Here is a 19,905-nt window from a genome sequence, read left to right as displayed (position 1 = left end):
TTAATTTTGCCATAGATATTACGATTAGTGCTGCAGAAAGAAAAATTAGGGCACATTTTGACTTCTCAAATTCTCTTCTCTTTCATAAAAATATTCTGACATGCAGACTGAAACATGCACTTTGAATACCAGCAGCAGACTTCCCTGGTGAGCAGTAGCTTTACTACAGTGATCTAATGAGCAACTAGAGTGCTAACATTCAGAATGTATGGCAAATGTGTGAGACATCTGAATGCCTTCTTGATGGAACCAAAGTAAAAAACTGAAAGTATTTCATACTGAGGAGACTGCAGGAAATTATGAAACTTAATAACAAATAAATCTCCCAAGATGGCCACCAGAGGCAAAAGAGCCCAAATCTAGCCCAAATATCACCCAGATGTAGCCCAAGTATAGCCCAATGACAGAATGTCCCAGAGTGTTCTAACGAACAACTAGAGCACTAACTGTCTTACTTATGACAAAAGTATGGCACACCTGAAGCCATCTTGATTGGAATAAAGTGGTAACACTTAAAACATTTAATTTACAAAGGACCAAATGAGGGGGTTCATTTTGCCATAGATATTATGATTAGTGCTGCAGAAAGAAAAATTAGGGCACATTTTGACTTCTCAAATTCTCTTCTCTTTCATAAAAATATTCTTACATGTAGACTGAAACATGCACTTTGAATACCAGCAGCAGACTTCCCTGGTGAGCAGTAGCTTTACTACAGTGATCTAATGAGCAACTAGAGTGCTAACATTCAGAATTAATGGCAAATGTGTGAGACATCTGAATGCCTTCTTGATGGAACCAAAGTAAAAAACTGAAAGTATTTCCTACTGAGGAGACTGCAGGAAATTATGAAACTTAATAACAAATAAATCTCCCAAGATGGCCACCAGAGGCAAAAGAGCCCAAATGTAGCCCAAATATCACCCAGATGTAGCCCAAGTATAGCCCAATGACAGAATGTCCCAGAGTGTTCTAACGAACAACTAGAGTGCTAACAGTCTTAGTTATGACAAAAGTATGGCACACCTGAAGCCATCTTGCTTGGAATAAAGTGGTAACACTTAAAACATTTAATTTACAAAGGAACAAAATGAGGGGGTTAATTTTGCCATAGATATTACGATTAGTGCTGCAGAAAGAAAAATTAGGGCACATTTTGACTTCTCAAATTCTCTTCTCTTTCATAAAAATATTCTGACATGCAGACCGAAACATGCACTTTGAATACCAGCAGCAGACTTCCCTGGTGAGCAGTAGCTTTACTACAGTGATCTAATGAGCAACTAGAGTGCTAACATTCAGAATTTATGGCAAATGTGTGAGACATCTGAATGCCTTCTTGATGGAACCAAAGTAAAAAACTGAAAGTATTTCCTACTGAGGAGACTGCAGGAAATTATGAAACTTAATAACAAATAAATCTCCCAAGATGGCCACCAGAGGCAAAAGAGCCCAAATGTAGCCCAAATATCACCCAGATGTAGCCCAAGTATAGCCCAATGACAGAATGTCCCAGAGTGTTCTAACGAACAACTAGAGCGCTAACTGTCTTACTTATGACAAAAGTATGGCACACCTGAAGCCATCTTGATTGGAATAAAGTGGTAACACTTAAAACATTTAATTTACAAAGGACCAAATGAGGGGGTTCATTTTGCCATAGAAATTATGATTAGTTCTGCAGAAAGAAAAATTAGGGCACATTTTGACTTCTCAAATCCTCTTCTATTTCATAAAAAAATTCTGACATGCAGACTGAAACATGCACTTTCAATACCAGCAGCAGACTTCCCTGGTGAGCAGCAGTTTTACTACAGTGATCTAATGAGCAACTAGAGAGCTAACATTCAGAATTTATGGCAAATGTGTGACACATCTGAATGTCTTCTTGATGGAACCAAAATAAAAAACTGAAAGTATTCCCACTGAGGAGACTGCAGTAAATGAGAAAATTAGGAAACTTCATAACGAATAAATCTCCCAAGATTGCCACCAGAGACAAAAGAGCCCAAATGTAGGCCAAATATCACCCAGATGTAGCCCAAGTATAGCCCATTGACAGATTGTCCCAGAGTGTTCTTAAGAACAACTAGAGCGCTTACTGTCTTACTTATGACAAAAGTATGGCACACATGAAGCTATCTTGATTGGAATAAACTGGTAACACTTAAAACATTTAATTTAAAAAGGAACACAATGAGGGGGTTCATTTTGACATAGAAATTATGATTAGTGCTGAAGAAAGAAAAATTAGGGCACATTTTGAGTGACTTCTTAAATCCTCTTCTATTTCAAAAAAAAAATTCTGATATGCAGACTGAAACATGCACTTTTAATACCAGCAGCAGACTTCCGTGGTGAGCAGTAGCTTTACTACAGTGATCTAATGAGCAACTAGAGTGCTAGCATTCAGAATTTATGGCAAATGTGTGACATATCTGAATACCTTCTTGATGGAATCAAAGTAAAAAACTGAAAGCATTTCCTACTGAGGAGACTGCAGTAAATGAGGAAATTAGGAAACTTCATAACAAATAAATCTCCCAAGATGGCCACCAGAGACAAAAGAGCCCAAATGCAGCACAAATATCACCCAGATGTAGCCCACATGTAGCCCAATGACAGAAGTGTGCAAAACACTTATTTTTTGTGTATTTGCAGGTATTGGAGTGCTTTACATGAGCATTGGTTACATCACACAATATCAAATTCATTTTGGTTGTAGACATTGGGAGATTACGGGATTTGACCAGAATCACAGAATGTTGACCTGAAGCAGAAACTCCAACCTGGTTCCCCAGTTCCAAAGTCTGCAGCTCTGGAAGTAACACCAGATCCTCTTCCCTAGGTGCAACATTTAATCAAGTGGTCAACTGGATAAAAAAACATAAAGATTACAAATAATTTAAAAGTTCTTTGTCGCTATTTGAAAACTCAGAATATATGTCCTCATTTTAGTTTTTTAGAGCACTAACCATAATTTTGATGCAAATAAGACCCTCTCATATATGTAATTTCTAAAGGAAATACTCTAGGTATTACAGTTTTGATTACATCAAGATGACCTCAGGCATTCCACACTTTTGTAATAAATATAGAATGTTAGCAATCTAGTTGTTCATTGGGATATGGTTGAGAGGCAGAGGCCAGGGGCACGGACTCTGAAAATTGAAGGCAGGTAGGAGAGTGCAGATGCAACAATTTGACCACACTGGGCAGGCAGGAAGGGCAGTGGCAGCACAACAGACTATGGAGGGCAGTGGAAAGGGGGGCAGGGGCAACACACCAACAATACAGGACTGGCAAGAGAGGCTGTGGCAATACAATAGACCATTGTGGGCAGAAGGAAGAGGCAGTGGTAGTACAACCATACATGCCAACAGACCCATTTCAGCCAGGAAACGTCCAATGTTTTTAAGCTCAAATGGGCTTTATTTGATCTGTCTCCTGTCTACAATCTCCTCTTTTTCAATGTAACTCAAAGGGGAAAATCAATACCCCAGTTTTTTTTCAAAATCTCCCTCTTACCAAGTTCAAAATGTTCGCAAGTATGGTACATTGGATCATGGTAGGCAGGAGGAATTGGGGTAGGGACATGGACTCGGATAACAGAGGACAGGAGGGACATGGAAAGGTGCACCAATCTGACCCAACAGGGCAGGCATCAGGGTTTGTAGCAGCACAATACACCACACAGCGCATGCGGGACGGGAGTGCAGCACAACAATCCATAGAAAGTTACAGGGAGGGGACAGGACCATGCACATGGACAACAGAGAACAGAGGGGAAAGAGGCAATGGTAGCTAGCTGACCATAATGGACAGACAGGAGAGAAAGCTGCAGCATAACAGACCATAAAGGGCAGGAGGGACGGATCAGGGGCATTACAATGGAACAGACAAGCCAGGAGGGAGGGAATAGGGGTCTGCACATGGAAACAGAGGGCTGGGGGCAAGGGGGCAGGGCAGGAGCAGCAAGATGACCATGGAGGACAGGCAGGTTGGGCACTAGAAACAAGACACACCATGGAGAGCAACAATGAGACTATGATGGCTTACACAGACCATGGATGGGAAGGTGGGAGGGGGTCTGGGGAAGCTAGCTGACCACACAGGTAAGGTGGGAGGAGCCATGGCAGCACAGAAGACCATGCATGGCAAGCGGGAGGGTTAGTGGCAGCACAATGGCTATGATGGGCAAGAAGGAGGGTGCAGGGGCATGCACAAAGGACCATGGAGGATAACAGGGAGGGTCAGGACCTGGGCACAGACAAGAGAGTTCAGGGGAAGGGGCCTCACAACAGACCGCGTGGGGCAGGCAGGAAGAGCAGTTGCAGCACAACAGACCAGAGAGGGCAGAAGGGTGTGGCAGTAAAATGGACCATGGAGGACAGGAGGAATGGGATAGGGGCATGGCATGTGGCAGGCAGGGTGGAGGTGGCAGGGACAGGTTACAGTCATCTGACAATGCTAGGCAGGTGGGAGGGGAGTGGCAGCTCAACAGAACACTCAGAGTAGATAGGAGTGGCAGGTCCATGGAACATGGTGGGCAAAAAGGATGGAGCAGGGGCATGCAAAAAGACATCGGAGGGCAGGGGGAAGGAGAATAGGGGCAGCAAGCTTAGCACAGAGGCTAAGCAGGAGGTCAGTGATGGGCCATAGAATTGGGCAATGGAGGGCAGGAGGAGTGGACTGGTACATCATGCTAAATGGAGGGCAGTGGCAGCACATCAGACCATGCGTGGCAGGAGGGAGGAGGCAAGTCCTTGGATTCAGACAACAGAGGATAGGGAGGAGGTGTATGGGGCAGCAAGCTAACTGTTCAGAGAAGGTGGGTATTAGGAACTTTATTGTTTTTAAAATATGTGTCTGTGCGAACTACTTAAAATATGAACAAGTATGCAGCATAATCTCACTTTTATTCAGGAAGAAGAGGACGTTTGTGACTGTGAATCCGGGCTCACTTGGCAGAAACACCCCCTGACCCTCCACCCCCCATCGCAAAATGTAATGCCCGTGAAAAGGGTAGGTGGACGCGGTGTTATATAGTACATAGTCCTGAGAGCACGATTGAAAATGAAAACTAGATATAGTATATGATATGAACTATGCACCAAAAAGTGTGATATAAGATGAACCGGGGCGTGAAATATAATATGCAATACATTGTGCGCAATGACTCATTGGAGAGCGCGAGATAGCACAGGCACTAGCGCGTGCTATGCGATATGCGCCTTGGAGTGTAATATGCACAGGGCAGTGTTGTGTAACCTAACTAGTCTCTAAAGTTGTAATATAAAATATATGCTGGGGAGTGTAACGTTGCATATGCACTGTGACAAAGATATGGATCCCAGATTGTAATATGTATGGCATAGCGCTGTGCGTTATAACATAGGCATCGAGGAAGGCACGTTAGATGGGGCAATATAACCCGTGCGAAGGCAAGTGTTGCATGACATATTCACAGGGTGGTGTTACAGTGCACATGGGCTAGAGAGTGTCATAGCATACACACTAGCTGGTAGAATAGAACACAGAGGTGTGAGGCACTCGGCAGGCAATGGTGGGTGTAACACAGCATTGGGCTCAGCCAGGAGCACGCTGTGACTCTCAAGTGAGGTTCGTCTCGTTTCCAGAGAGTAAAATAAAAAGAATTACACATCCGGTGGTGGATGTGTGTTTTATTAACCGTGAGGGGGGTTTCTTGCATAGTTTGGTCGAATTTTTGTCGAATCCCCTTTGAATGGCTTGGTGTGCGTGTATATTAAATGTGCCCATCAATAGCTACCCATGTTTGTATAAATAAACGACAAGGGTGTCCACTTGGAGAGTACCCACCGGCGGGGGCGCCGGGATAAGGCACGGTAGGGTGTCAGACACGTCAGAGCTTCACTAGCGGTGTAAATGCATTCCATGTGGATTCATTCTATGCATAGTCGCCTTTTAATGAATATCACGCAAATCGTCATGGTGATAGGTACATACGGTTTCTATAATTATATATGTTTTTAAAATATTAAAAAACAAAGACTGGCCCCGGGGGATGGGGTCCCCGGGGCCATAAGTGGCCTGAGGAGGAGGGCAACGCAGCCCCCTCCTAAAGAATTTTTTTTAAAAAAGGGCATGACCCGGAGGTTGGTGTCCCCGGGGCCGATTAAGGCCTTGGGAGGGCCAAATTTAGGGTGCAGGCTCTGGGGGATGGGGACCCCAGGCCCAGTAAATTAGAAAAAGAAGGGGGGCCACACATCCCTCCTTCTTAAAAAAATAAAATAAATAAAAGACCGGCATCACGCCGGAGGCCACGCCCCCTCCTTGAGGCACTCTGCAAATGCGCCCCCTGGCCAGTTGTAAGTTGGGGAATTAATTCCCCTTCAATACTGAGGGTCCCTGAGGGCCAACTAGCCCAACAGGTATCTCCTGTATGCGCCAGGGAGCTGCGTTGCAGACAGGTGTTCTGAGGCCATGCCCCGTGTTACACCTCTATGTAACGCAGCTCTGTGGCGCTTACTGGAGGTACCCAGTGGGCTAGTTTGACCCTAGGGACCCTTAGGATTCAAGGGGACCTAATCTCTCAACTTAGAACGGCCACAGGGCGCGTTTACACAGTGGTGAATGGAGGGGACCGGGCCTGAGGTGACGTGTGCAAACACGCCCTGTGGCGCGTTTTAAGTTGGGGAAATAATTCCCTTTCAATCCTGAGGGACCCTGGGGGCCAACTAGCCCACGAGGTGCTACCAGTAAGCGCCAATGCTCTGCGTTGCAGAGAGGTGGTGCAGGCCAGGCCCCTTTTTACACCTCTCTGCAATGGCGCTTACTGGACGTACCTAGTGGGTTATTTTGCCCCTAGGGATCCTCAGGATTCAAGGGGACTTAATCTCCCAACTTAAAAACGGCCACAGGGCGTGTTTACACAGTGGGGAAGGGAGGGGACGGGGCCTGAGGTGACGTGTGCAAACACGCCCTATGGCGCGTTTTATGTTTGGGAAATAATTCCCCTTCAATCCTGTGGGCCCCTGGGGGCTAACTAGCCCACCAGGTGCTTCCAGTAAGCGCCACTGAGCTGCGTTGCAGAGAGGTGGTCCAAGCCGTGCCACTTTTTACACCTCTCTGCAACACAGCTCTGTGGCGCTTACTGGAGTTACCTAGTGGGCTAGTTGGCCCCCAGGGACCCTCAGGATTCAAATGAACTTAATCTCCCAACTAAAAATGGCCACAGGGCGTGTTTACACAGTGGTGAAGGGAGGGGACGGGGCCTGAGTTAACATGTGCAAACAAGCCCTGTGGCACGTTTTAAGTTGGGGAAATAATTCCCCTTCAATCCTGAGGGACCCTGGGGGCCAACTAGCCCACCAGGTGCTTCCAGTAAGCGCCACTGCGCTGCGTTGCAGAGAGGTGGTCTAGGCCGTGCCCCTTTTTACATCTCTCTGCAACGCAGCTGTGGCGCTTACTGGAGGTACCTAGTGGTCTAGTTGGACCCTGGGGACCCTCAGGATTCAAGGGGACTTAATCTCCCAACTTAAAACGGCCACAGGGCGTGTTTACACAGTGGGGAAGTGAGGGGACGGAGCCTGAGGTGACGTGTGCAAACACGCCCTGTGGTTCATTTTAAGAGGTAGTTTTAATCCCCTGCCCTATTATATACTAGGGGCTTACAGAGGAGGTCATGCTGATCACAGGGGGACCCCAACGCATAGTGTTCCCTAGTGTATGTAGGTGTTTTCACTGTATTCTGAGTGTCTTTTAACATAGCACTGGCTCTAGGACTGGTTAGTCAGACTCAGTTCCCACCAGTATCCGTCTGAAAAAGTTGAGGGTACAGGATGATTTTGCAACAAGGCTTTTTTCTGCTCTGCTGGTTGTTCTTTCTGCACATTATCCTTCTTCCTGCACTTTTCTTTGTCTTTTAGGACTTCTGTTGCTTCTTTCTGCATTTCATTTTTTTCTTTCTGTGCGTTTCTTCTTCTTTCTTCACATGTCCTATCTCTGTAGGCATAGTTAGAAATTAGCATTTAAAAAACCTTTGAAATTCACTGAAAAAACCATAGGTTTCAGGCACGTTATACTTAGCTGGACTTTTCACTCGTACAAAACCATTGACATTCCCCCGTTATAGTTAGTTCAGCTAACTATAACTCGCGCGCCCGCAATGCACTGCTGATGACGTCACATATTACATCACTCATCAATCTTTTTGAGATACAGCAGTTCTGCTGTTAGACATTTTTGGGGGAAAAAGCAGATTAGCTCCTCCCAAAAGGATAGTGAAGTTCAGAGGAAATAAATAGTCATTTAACAACTATGAAGAGCTCTCATTGTTTTCTGTTGGGTTCAATCATGCCTGTAGTGTAATGTTGTTTAGTGTGAAAGTGGATGGCTTTTTTGTACATAAATAACTTGTCCTTAAAAATATAATATATTAATTCGAGATCATAATGTAGTCTCCATTTTCATTCTGCTTGTAAAGTTTCGAGTTTGAGAGATTTTCACGCTTCAGAAGACCAAGGTGCTTCCTTGCAATGTTTCCTGGCTTTCATTTGTTTTGCAGAGCCAATTTTATCTGAAAAGGCTACAGCCCAGTTGACATAGCGTGAATATCTTATTTCTGGATCTGAAATCACTAGGAGATCAACAAAAGAGACAATTAGAAACTGTTGATCTGTTGGTTTGCATTACATTTGACATTAGTTGGGTTATTAAGAACTGGAGATATAAGAAAATTAACTGACCTGATATGGGGAATAACTTCAACTGACATCCCTAGGTTGGTAGATGACTAAACTGAGTCTAAAATATGACCACCGAGGTGAGTGTGGGTTTTGATTAGCTGAGTCATATTTCAATCATTCATGCGATCGAGATGCAGTGAAGAGTCGGTTTTGTCATCAAAATTATAATTAAAATCACCTAGTACAAGACAGTTTGGGTATGTACTGGATACACCCAAAACAAATTCTACAAATTCAGATGTAAAAGAAAAGTCACTACAAAGGGTTCAATACAAAAGAATGCTAACAAAGACAAATGTAGCTTTATTTGTAACATTTTTCACTAAAGGGTGGGCATCTGCAAATTTAAATTCTGGCATTTGGTCAGTTTTATATCCTTTTTAAATATAATGGTGACTTCACCCCAAGCTTTTAAGAGGGTCTGCCACATCTGGCAAATGAATACTCATTTGAAATAAACAGGAGTATACCAGGTTCTAGTTATTCTTCAGCCAGATCTCGGAAATGCAGAACAAATTGATATTATGTTAGTGAATAGCATTATGGATTTCTATAGCATGTTTTACCCAAAAACGTCCATTAGTATAGCTCGCTTTCAGTACACGTGCTTCTGTTTTGCTAGCAGGGGTTACAGTAGTTTTGCTTGTTCCAGAACTACAGAGGTTCAAATTTAAAATGCAAGCTAAGCAATCTTTTTGATTAGGTATTAAATCAGTCTCAAATGTCTTAGCTACCACTTTCCTTAATAAATTGTATTTCTCAGGCTAACCTTTTTTTGTCATCAGAAGCCAGAGTGTTCATATTTTGGAGTGCAAAAAGTTCCTTGGAGAAATATTTTAAATGAGTCGAACTTTTGGGATACCTTACAGTATAGGAGAACAAACCAGCATAATAACCAAATCCCAGTATCAGTTGGTCCCATCCCAGTTATGTAACTCGTTGAGTGCTTTGTGTCAGTCCCAAAGGAGGTATGATTAATCCATTTTAGTGTGGTGATGAAGACACCAGCACTAAAATATGTTTGTCTAACACCTGATAAATGGTATTTGGAAGGGTTGGAATTCCCAAATGTATGCTTGTATCACCCATGGTTCTACATGCTTATGATGAGTGTGCTTATCATGGTACAGGTTACTTCACCTGTGTTCAGGGGCTCAACTTTAATAATGCCAAAGGCAAAAAACAAAGCATGAAAATGGGAGGATTCTACACTCTTCGCTTTTTTGTTCTCTTTGATTTCATAAGTGAGATTATGGCTCCTTTAAGGCCCCAAATTGATTTGGAAATCATTATCTTTATTTTCTTTAAAAACGCGGTCATTGTGGATTCAATTTCCATTTAAATCTTGACAAAACCTTTATTTTTATTTAATTCATTCTCCCCTAGTGTGAGAAGGTGGCCTGGTATATGCTGTCCACTGATTAAAGTGGGTACCCTGTACCGGTCCACACGACCCTTATGATGTATGAGGTCAAAGATAACCTTATTGAAAGCTATCCTGGTGGTAGCTATGGAGAGCAGCCTTCAGGCTTAATCTTGAAGGAATGTAAAGCAGCTTGTTTTACCAGAATATCATCTCCTAAATGACAAAATGAAAGGGGAACCACACAGTGTTTATATAAAAAAATGTATTTATTAATATAACAATCTCTACTAGTCTCTGCACGTGACTAGAGCACAAAGCACACAATACTGAATCAATAGAACATTTGTAAATAGCAAAATATACAACGGGCTCCAGGGGAGACCGAACTATATACAAAAAAAATGGTATAACAACAACAACTTAACTAGACACAGTGCCTAGAGTACATAGAATCGCTGGGACACCAAGGCACCACCCAGAGGAGTGACACAGGGAGCCCACGGAGGACCCGTGCTGTGAGGAAACACAGACTCGTGCTCTGTACAACTCTATGGGAAAGTCACGGTTGGAAAATTACAAGTTAAGGACACTTCTAAGAGGACTTCGAGCAAACCCTTTGGAACTTAGGAGGTTCTAAGGCCAACACACCAGTGAGTAGCAAAGTACCTGTTTTTCCTATCCCAGAGGAGCCGGTTGCATAGGGGTCAAGTGGTGTCGGAAACCTTCGTCGTTTTCAATGGAGAGTTGCAAAGAAGTCCCGCTGCCAGGAGGGCGAAGAATGTCCGGTGGAATCCAAGCCTAGATTCAAGGTGAAAAGAACCTGAAAGCAGAGGTGACAGAGTCTGAGTCTCTTCAGGTGACCAGGGGCTTGGTAGTCGAATGCCCACCGATGTCGAGTGCTTCAGGAGTGAAGAAGGGTTGCTTGACACTGCAGCCACGGGGACCAGGAGAAGTTGAGGATGACCAGAGTCTGGAGGTGAGCTGTCCCCTGATGGGTGTTGAGTTCTGAGGGGTCGATGTTTGGCGGGAACCATGGCAAATGCACCTCACTTGGTCAGAGGAAACAGGTTACGGTGTGGACCAGCAAGGTCCAGGGGACTCTCCAAGCAATGGAGAGTCAGGGATCATCGGGAGCAACCAGGTAAGCCCAAGAACAAACAAGGTGACCCTCGCCAGGACCCACATGCCTATGGACCAGGGATCGCAAGTAGACCTCAAGCAACTTTGCAAAATACCAGCCCACAGGACACTCGTGTAGTGGAGGCCAGAAATCTTTGGTGCAAATACTGCTCGGGGTCAGGACTACACGGAGTTCAATGCACAAGCTCGGAAATTGTCACTAAGCATATGAAACTGCAAATGTACGCATTGCACAGGGGTTCAGGTTGCACGGTCCCCACAAGGGATACTGGTCTCAGAATCACTGAGAGGGCAGATCGACCTCAGGGACCTTCGGGAACCCACCTCCTGTGTTGCTGAAATCTTTAGAGTCCTCAGGAACGTGGGAGAAGCAAACAAGTCAGATGTGTTTAGGTGCCTGCTTTTTCAGGGAAGTAACTCCTTTACTTCAAGGGAGATTCTTTAGTCATCCAGGGTCGTGCAGGCAGTCGAAGTTCTTGGTTTCTTCTTAGCAGAATCTTATCCAGGTAAAATCTAAAGTCCTGTAGTCAGGTAACCCACTTTATACCCTTCCCCTCCTAGAGGAGGGGAAGGACTCATGTCCTTTGTCCAGTTTCACACCAGAGCAGGAGCAAATAGCTCCCAGAACTAGTTTGAGCTGGACTGTGCACAGAAACACCAAATGTGCCCACAGTGCAGACTTTCTGGCACTCTCAGAGTGCACCCACCCAGCCCCAATACACTAAACCCTGTCTGGGAGGTGGTCACACCTCCCTGTGACAGGATGCCTATTGTCATGCCTTCCTCTGCTCGAGCTTGGCTCAGCAGCAGGAGAGCAGAATCATGTCTGTGGCTGGCAGCGTCCATTTTGTGCTGCCTAGGTTGAGAAAGCTGGTACTGGGTAGACCGATGACCCACATATGTCCATTTGGAAGGGTGTAATCATACCTCCCACACCAGTTACTGGTGTGGAGGTATGATTCCAAGGTGTTTGACACCAAACACTACATGTTTCTAAGCAGCCGTTTTAAAGTTAGCATTTACCCCGAGGTTATAATGCACTTAAACATATATGTCTGGCAGCATCACAGACAACCCCGGAGAATGGTCTCTGAAGGCTGCAGAGGGGCTCTGCTCATGTGGGGGCAGCCTCTCACATCAAACCCAGCACCCTGCCTTCAGGATTGTTAAGACCTGTCATAGGGGTGACTGATAGGTATTTAAGTGTAGTGATTTAGATAGATATAGTGACGATTCTTAAGTAAGTGGTGCAAGCACCAGCTTACACAGTCTGCTGTAGCAGTCCTGTCGTGTCAATTTGGATGGCCTCTCAGGGGTGGCATAATACATTCTTCAGTCCATGGGAGGCCTCTGGGGTACCTATGCCCTGGGTACATGGTGTACCATATACTAGGGACTGGTAAGGGTACCCCAGAATCCAATCTGGAGTGTACCTAAAGTACATGCATATCAATGTAAGGGAGAAAGTAGACTGGGGTCCTGAGTAGCAGGATTCCAGTCAGACTAGTCCAAAAACAGTGTGACATCAGCAAAAAGTGGGGGTAACCATAAGAAGCAGAGACTACTTTCCTACATCTAGTAGTGAAAGTTTCAAGTTATTTATGTAATGTGAATCCTTCTATAGCTCATTAAAATTTTCCTGGAAATGTACTTGCAACCTTCAAATGGTTAACTCACGTCCCAAGACATTTCATGTGATCCATTGCCAGACCTGAGGTGTGTTTAGATGACACTTAATATTTATAAAATATTATATCCTTATTCATTGCATAAGCTAGCAACATTGATAACTGATAGTAAGGGAAGCATTGTTGGCACCAAAATCTAATCAAGTATTATTTTAAGTACATTTAGGGGCAGAGGATTGATGACCCAATCTTCCTTTCTCTTTCCATGGTGTGGAGTTCACTTTATTAGAGACTCCCTTGCTGAAAGCGGAAGTCTCTCTGTGGTTATTGCCTTCCTGGATACTACAGTTCTGGGTACTGATACTGAAACATATACGTGTAACAACTCATCTGTGAACCTCTCTCAGCCAGGGCTTTGTTAGTTAGGAGTTTTTTTTTCCATTTGCTCAGTAGAACTTTCAGCATAGAGATGTCTAGCATAGGTCCAGAAAAGCTTGCTGCATATTCTGCATAACAGGTGTCTATGTAATAGGTTCCATTTATATTAAACGTATGTACTTTTATTTTCCGTGGCTAACCTGAAAGTATGCCAAGGATTCAGCTCTCCTAGACCTATGTTGGAAACCCTTGTTCCAGAGCATATGTGACAGAATTCATGGCTTGTCTTCATTTCTCAGGAGCGTCAATAATCTTCATACCTCTCTAAAACAGCGTATCCTCAGTGTGTCGAGAAAACATACCTCAAGGTAACACTACCCAGGTAAAAGAGGGGTCATGGGATAAAGAGACAGGCATTGTCCTGATGGAAATGTGGCACAGCATGTTCTGGGAATTTACAAGGACCCGCTAGACCTTAATGTTTTTATGTCAAAAGCATACAATATACTAGAAACAGATTTATAATAACCATTAATCTCTCCATGGCTCACATCTCAAAGTGGTGCTTACTAGAGTCAGGTAGGAGAAGTGCTGTAACTTGCCCTTCAGCTACCGAGAAACAGCCAGAGAATCAAAAGAGTGGGGGACATCGATACAGTGGCGGCTGCCTTGAAACGGACGGGGTGAGACGTGAAGATAAAAAAATAAAAAAGTAATAAACTTACCTTTGCTGCCGCCACTGCACATCTCTCCTGTGTCCTCACTCTGCTGCACACCGAAAGCACCCAGGCTCCCGGACTCTCCCAGCCAATCACGACGCTGCATGAACAGCATTGTGATTGGTTTGAGCAGTCTGTTTGACCGCTCAGGAAGTGTCTGGGAGCCTGGGAATGTACACCACCAGGCTGTACAACACAGCCAGGAGGAGCTCATGTAAAATGCGCACTTCACCTATGTTGATATCATTGACAGTGTTGAATGGAAGGAAAAAGGGGGAGAGAGAGAAAATAAAGTGACACAGAGGGAGAGAGTAGATTTGTATTCTAGAGAAAGTACAATTGCCTATAATTTTGCATCAGAAACCACAACCATTTGAACACATAACCTTTGGAGTAAGAATCAGAGAACATAACCACTAGGCCACAGAGACTCATGGGTAGCGTGCACGAAAACGTATATATGACATTCACATCAAACACTACAGTGTATGCAGTGCCATAGGTTAGAGTTCACCTTTGTTGACATCATTGACAGTGTTGAATGGAAGGAAAGGGGAGAGAGAGAAAAAAAAAGTGACACAGAGGGAGAGAGAAGATTTGTATTCTGTCGGGTATGACATATTGTTAAAAAGAGATATTCAAAGAAGGAGAAATGAAAAATATTTTCCAACATTTTTCATAGAAAGAACCATTGCCTATAAGTTTACCTCTGAAATACAAGAATTTGAACACACAACCTTTGGAGTAAGAGCAAGACATCTTAACAACTAGGCCACAGTGAAACCTGTGTAGTGTGCACGAAAACTTATATGTGGCATGCGAATCAAACACTCGAGTGTATGCTGTACCGTAGGTTAGACTTCACATATGTTGACATCATTGAGAGTGTTGAACGGAAGGAAAGAGGGAGAGAAAGAGAAAATAAAGCAGCACAGAGGGAGTGAGAAGATTTGTATATTTTGCGATATGATAAATTGTTGAAAAGAGATATTCAAAGAAGGAGAAATACAAAAAAATATTCAACATTTATCATAGAAAGTACTGTTGACTATAATTTTATCTCTGAAACCACAACCATTGAAACACAAGAAATTGAACACATAACCTTTGAATTAAAAGTCAGAGACCTTAGCCTCTAGGCTACAGTACCTCACGAACAGAGCTCATGAAAACGTATATATGTCATCCGAATCAAACACTCCAGTGTACGCAGTGCCGTAGGTTAGACTTTACCTATGTTCACATCATTGACAGTGTAGAATGAAAGGAAAGATGCAGAAAGAGAGAAAATAAAGCAATACAGTGGGAGAGAGAAGATTCGTATTCTTTGGGATATGACATATTGTTAAAAAGCGATATTCAAAGAAGGAGAAATGGAGAAAAAAAAACATTAATCATAGAAAGTACCATTGCCTATAATTTTACCTCTGAAACCTAAACCATCAAAATACAAGCATTTGAACACATAACCTCAGGATTAAGAGTCAGAGACCCTAAACACTAGGCCACAGTTACTCATGAGAGGGGTGCATGAAAACTTATGTATGACATTCGAATCAAACACTCCAGTGGATGTAGTGCAATAGGTTAGACAACCTATGTTGACATCATTGACAGTATTGATTGAAAGGAAAGAGGAAGATAGAAAGAAAATAAAGTGACACAGAGGTAGAGAGTAGGTTTATATTCTTTGGGGTATGACTTTTAAAAAAGAATATTGAAAGAAGGAGAAATGAAAAATATGTTCTAAGAGTTATCAGAGAAAGTACCATTGCCTATATTTTTACCTCACAAACAACAAGCATTAAAACACCAGGAATTGCACACATAATATTTGGAGTAAGAGGCAGAGACCTTACCCACTAGGCCACAGTGACTCATGATAAGTGTACACAAAAACGTATGTATGACATTCAAATCAAGCACTCCAGTGTATGCAGTGTCATAGGTTAATGATCATTGACAGTGTTGAATGGAAGGAAAGGGGAGAGAGAGAAAAAAAGTGACACACGGGAGAGAGAAGATTTGTATTCTTTGGGGTATGACATATTGTTAAAAAGAGATATTCAAAGAAGGAGAAATGAAAAATGTTTTCCAACCTTTATCAGAAAAAGTATCATTGCCTATAATTTTACCTCGTAAACCACAACCAGTGAAATATCAGGATTTAAACACCAAACCAATCGCAGTAAGAGTCAGAACCCTTAACCACTCGGCCACAGTGACTCATGAGTAGTGTGAATGATAGAGATATTCAAAGAAGGAGAATTGAAAAATATTTTCCAACAATTAACAAAGAAAGAACGATTGCGTACTGTGAATGAAAACGTATATATGACATTCGCATCAAACACTCCAGTGTATGCAGTGCCGTAGGTTAGAGTTCACCGATGTTGACATCATTAACAGTTTTGAATGGAAAGAAATAGGGAGAGTGAAAAAGAAAGTGAGACAGAGAGAGAGAGAAGATTCGTAATTCTGTGCGGTAAGACAAACGCTTAAAGATAGATATTCAAACAAGGAGAAAGGAAAATCCTTTATCAACTTTCAGGGGAGATTAGTCAATGGGAAGGTTTATATGGCAAACTCTGGTCCTCCTATTCTTGGATGGCAACACCAATATGATTTAGGAATGATCATAAATCCACGTGCACCTAAACAGGTGTTAGCAGTAGGAGAGCTATGTGCAGAGGACTCCAGGTGACCTAAACAATGCGCAGCTATCCCACACCTCTATCAAGGACAGAGACTAAGGTACAAGCAGTAATCTAACTGAAACAAGGAAAAAACACAATCATCCAACAGTTACTCTTCACATGAGCAGAACATATCATGATCAGATACTCCTCACAGAACATAACTTTCCTCAGGAAATTGCACCTAATCTTCACTCTAAATTGACTCTGAGCATGAAAATTGATCCTAGCTGAAATCACAAAACAGCCACAATATAAGCTTTAAGGTCTAATAGAAACAACACGTTAAAACTTAATACACCGACTTTGTTCCAAGATATGAACTTGTACCACATCTAAATAACATCCGGGATCACGAACCAGCAGTTCAATGTGTCATTTGACCAGACCCTGTTATTGCTTGCAACTAACAGCCACGTTCCAATGTCCCCTTCAAAGTGAGTGCAAATAAAGACCACCTTGCCTTAAGACCATCACTATGTCCTCTGGCTTGATAAGTAGTCGCATTCTCAGGAAACAGCAGCAACGTCTTGTCAAGTCTTACGAATGGCTGTGCAACCGTAACAAAAATACTTTTACCATCCGCTGGGTGAGGTCCGGTGTAGAAATCAGCAAAACCCTTTAAAATGGCGGCATGTACAACGGATATGTGCCGAGAAGCTCTAGGCACGTACACACGCTAAACTTCAGGCACGAACATGCAGCACAGTGTAGAAGCTGAAAAACACTCTGTGAGCTGCCGACGACAGGGCTCGTGCTAGAGGCAACAGAAGGCAGTTAATGAGGACAGGTGAGGCAACGACTTTCAAAAGATTAAAAAACATGCACAGCGTTCGACAGTACAATCAGGGGTAAAACAGTTACTTATATTATTACCAACATCACAAAGTGAGTCTCGGAGAAATTAGCAGGAGGTTGGGGCAAAAAAAACACCTCGTCCTCGCAGGGCCTCCCAAGTTGCTCTTCCCCACATAGAGTGAGGGAACTCCTCCACCACAACGCCGCTAGGGACATGTACTCCAGGGACTCCTCCTACATGTTGCTCCACTTGACTCAGATACAGGGGAACCTGACACCACTCCACAACATGGACTCAGAGCCCGTCACACGTCGCTCCTCCTCCGGATACAGACAAAGGAAGCTCATCAGTCCACAAACACAGACTGCAGGCCATTTCCCAATTGTTGGTTTGTTGAACACACCCTAAGGGGACACTTGCCAGTGCCACTACCACACAAAGCCCTAGGGACTTGTTGCTCTTCCCCACAGAAACACCCTTTCATGTTGAAGCTGTCCAGACACTCTTCCCCACACAGGTTGAAGGAACTCCTATTCGTGAAGACACTTTCCACGGTTACAGCAGGTAGATGGAAAGCTTAGCAGGAACTGGCACACCCAGGTTGGGGCTGACCAGTATTGTGGTCACTGGTGGGGCTCAGGGTTGCCAGGCTGCTGTACATGCCAAACTTAGTTATAATTTTCTTTTTCAGTTGCAAGTTACCTAAGGCTTTAACTACACATAGATCATATTTCCATAGTTGAGCTTCCCTTCAATTCACAAGCAGGTTCTTCTTTGTAAATCGTCGCCAAAATATTGTAATCAAAGAAGGGTCCATCAATCCAGGTGTATATTAAATAAGATGATTTATTAAGATGTTGAGTTCAAGAGATGTAATTAGGAATCCCACCAGGAGAAGCCCATCTGCTGCTCTGCCCATTCTTCAACTGACTCTTCCACATCCAACATTCTACAGCATCACCCCACACCAAAATTTCATTAAACAGACACACTGGCTGAGCAGCAGATTACAACCAAGTTCACCAATGTTGACATCATTGACAGCTTTGAATGGAAGGAAATAGGGAGAGAGAAAAAGAAAGTGAGACAGAGGGAGGGAGAGAAGATTCGTATTCTTTGTGGTAAGACGAGCGCTTAAAGAAGAATATTCAAACAAGGAGAAAACAAAAACATTTATAAAAAATGGAACGTTGCTTTTATTTTTGACTGAGGACTCACAACCAGAGAAACAAAAGGATAGGAACTCATAACTTTTGAAGCAAGAGCCAGAGACCTTAACCACTAGGCCACTATGACTCATGAGAAGTGTGCTTGAAAACTCATATATGACATTTGAATCAAACACTCCAGTGTATGCAGTGCCATAGGTTAAAGTTCACCTATGTTGACGTCATTGACAGTGTTGACTGGAAGGAAAAAAGCGAGAGAGAGAAAAAAGCGAGAAAGAGGGAGAGAGAAGATTTGTGTTTTTGGGGTTATGACATATTTTTAAAAAAGAGATATTCAAAGAAGGAGAAATAAAAAATAATTTCCAAAATTTGTCAGAGAAAGCATTGCCTATATTTTGACTTCAGAAACCACAACCATTGAAACACCAGAATTTGAACACATAACCTTTGGAGTAAGAGCCAGAGACCTTAAACATTAGGCCACAATGACTCATAAGTGGCTTGCACAAAAACGTATATATGACATTCAAAACAAACACTCCAGTGTATACAGTGCCGTAGGTTAGAGTTCACCTATGTTGACATGATTGACAGTGTAGAATGGAAGGAAAGAGGGGGAGAGAGAGAAAAAAAGAAAGTCAGACAGAGGGAGAGAGAAGATTTATATTCTTTGCGGTAAGACAAACTCATAAAGAAAGATATTCAATCAAGGAGAAATGAAACATATTTTCCATAATTTATTAGAGAAAGTACCATTGCCCATTACTTTACCTCAAAAACCACATCCTATGAAATACAACAATTTGAACACATAACCTCCGGAGTAAGAGTCACAATGACTAATGAGTAGTCTCCACTAAAACCTATATATGATTTTCGAATCAGACACTGTAGTGTATACAGTGCCATAGGTCAGAGTTCACTGGTGTTGACATCATTGACAGTTTTGAATGGAAGGAACTAGGGAGAGAAAAGGAAGATGAGACAGAGAGAGAGAAAGAGAGAAGATTTGTATTCTTTGCGGTAAGTTGAACCCATTTAGAGAGATATTCAAACAAGGAGAAAAGAAAAAACATTATCAAAGAAAGAAACATTGCTTTTATTTTTGACTGAGAACTCACATCTATTGAAACACCAGGATTTGAACACATAATCTTCGGAATAAGAGTCAGAGCCCTTAACCACTAGGCCACATTGACGCAAGAGGGGTGTGAACGAAAACTTATATATGACATTCAAATCAAACACTCCAGTGTATGCAGTGCTGTAGGTTAGAGTTCA

The sequence above is a fragment of the Triturus cristatus genome, chromosome 5_2 (genome assembly GCF_964204655.1).
Source record: "Triturus cristatus chromosome 5_2, aTriCri1.1, whole genome shotgun sequence".
NCBI lineage: Eukaryota > Metazoa > Chordata > Amphibia > Caudata > Salamandridae > Triturus > Triturus cristatus.
This window is presented reverse-complemented; position numbering follows the sequence as displayed.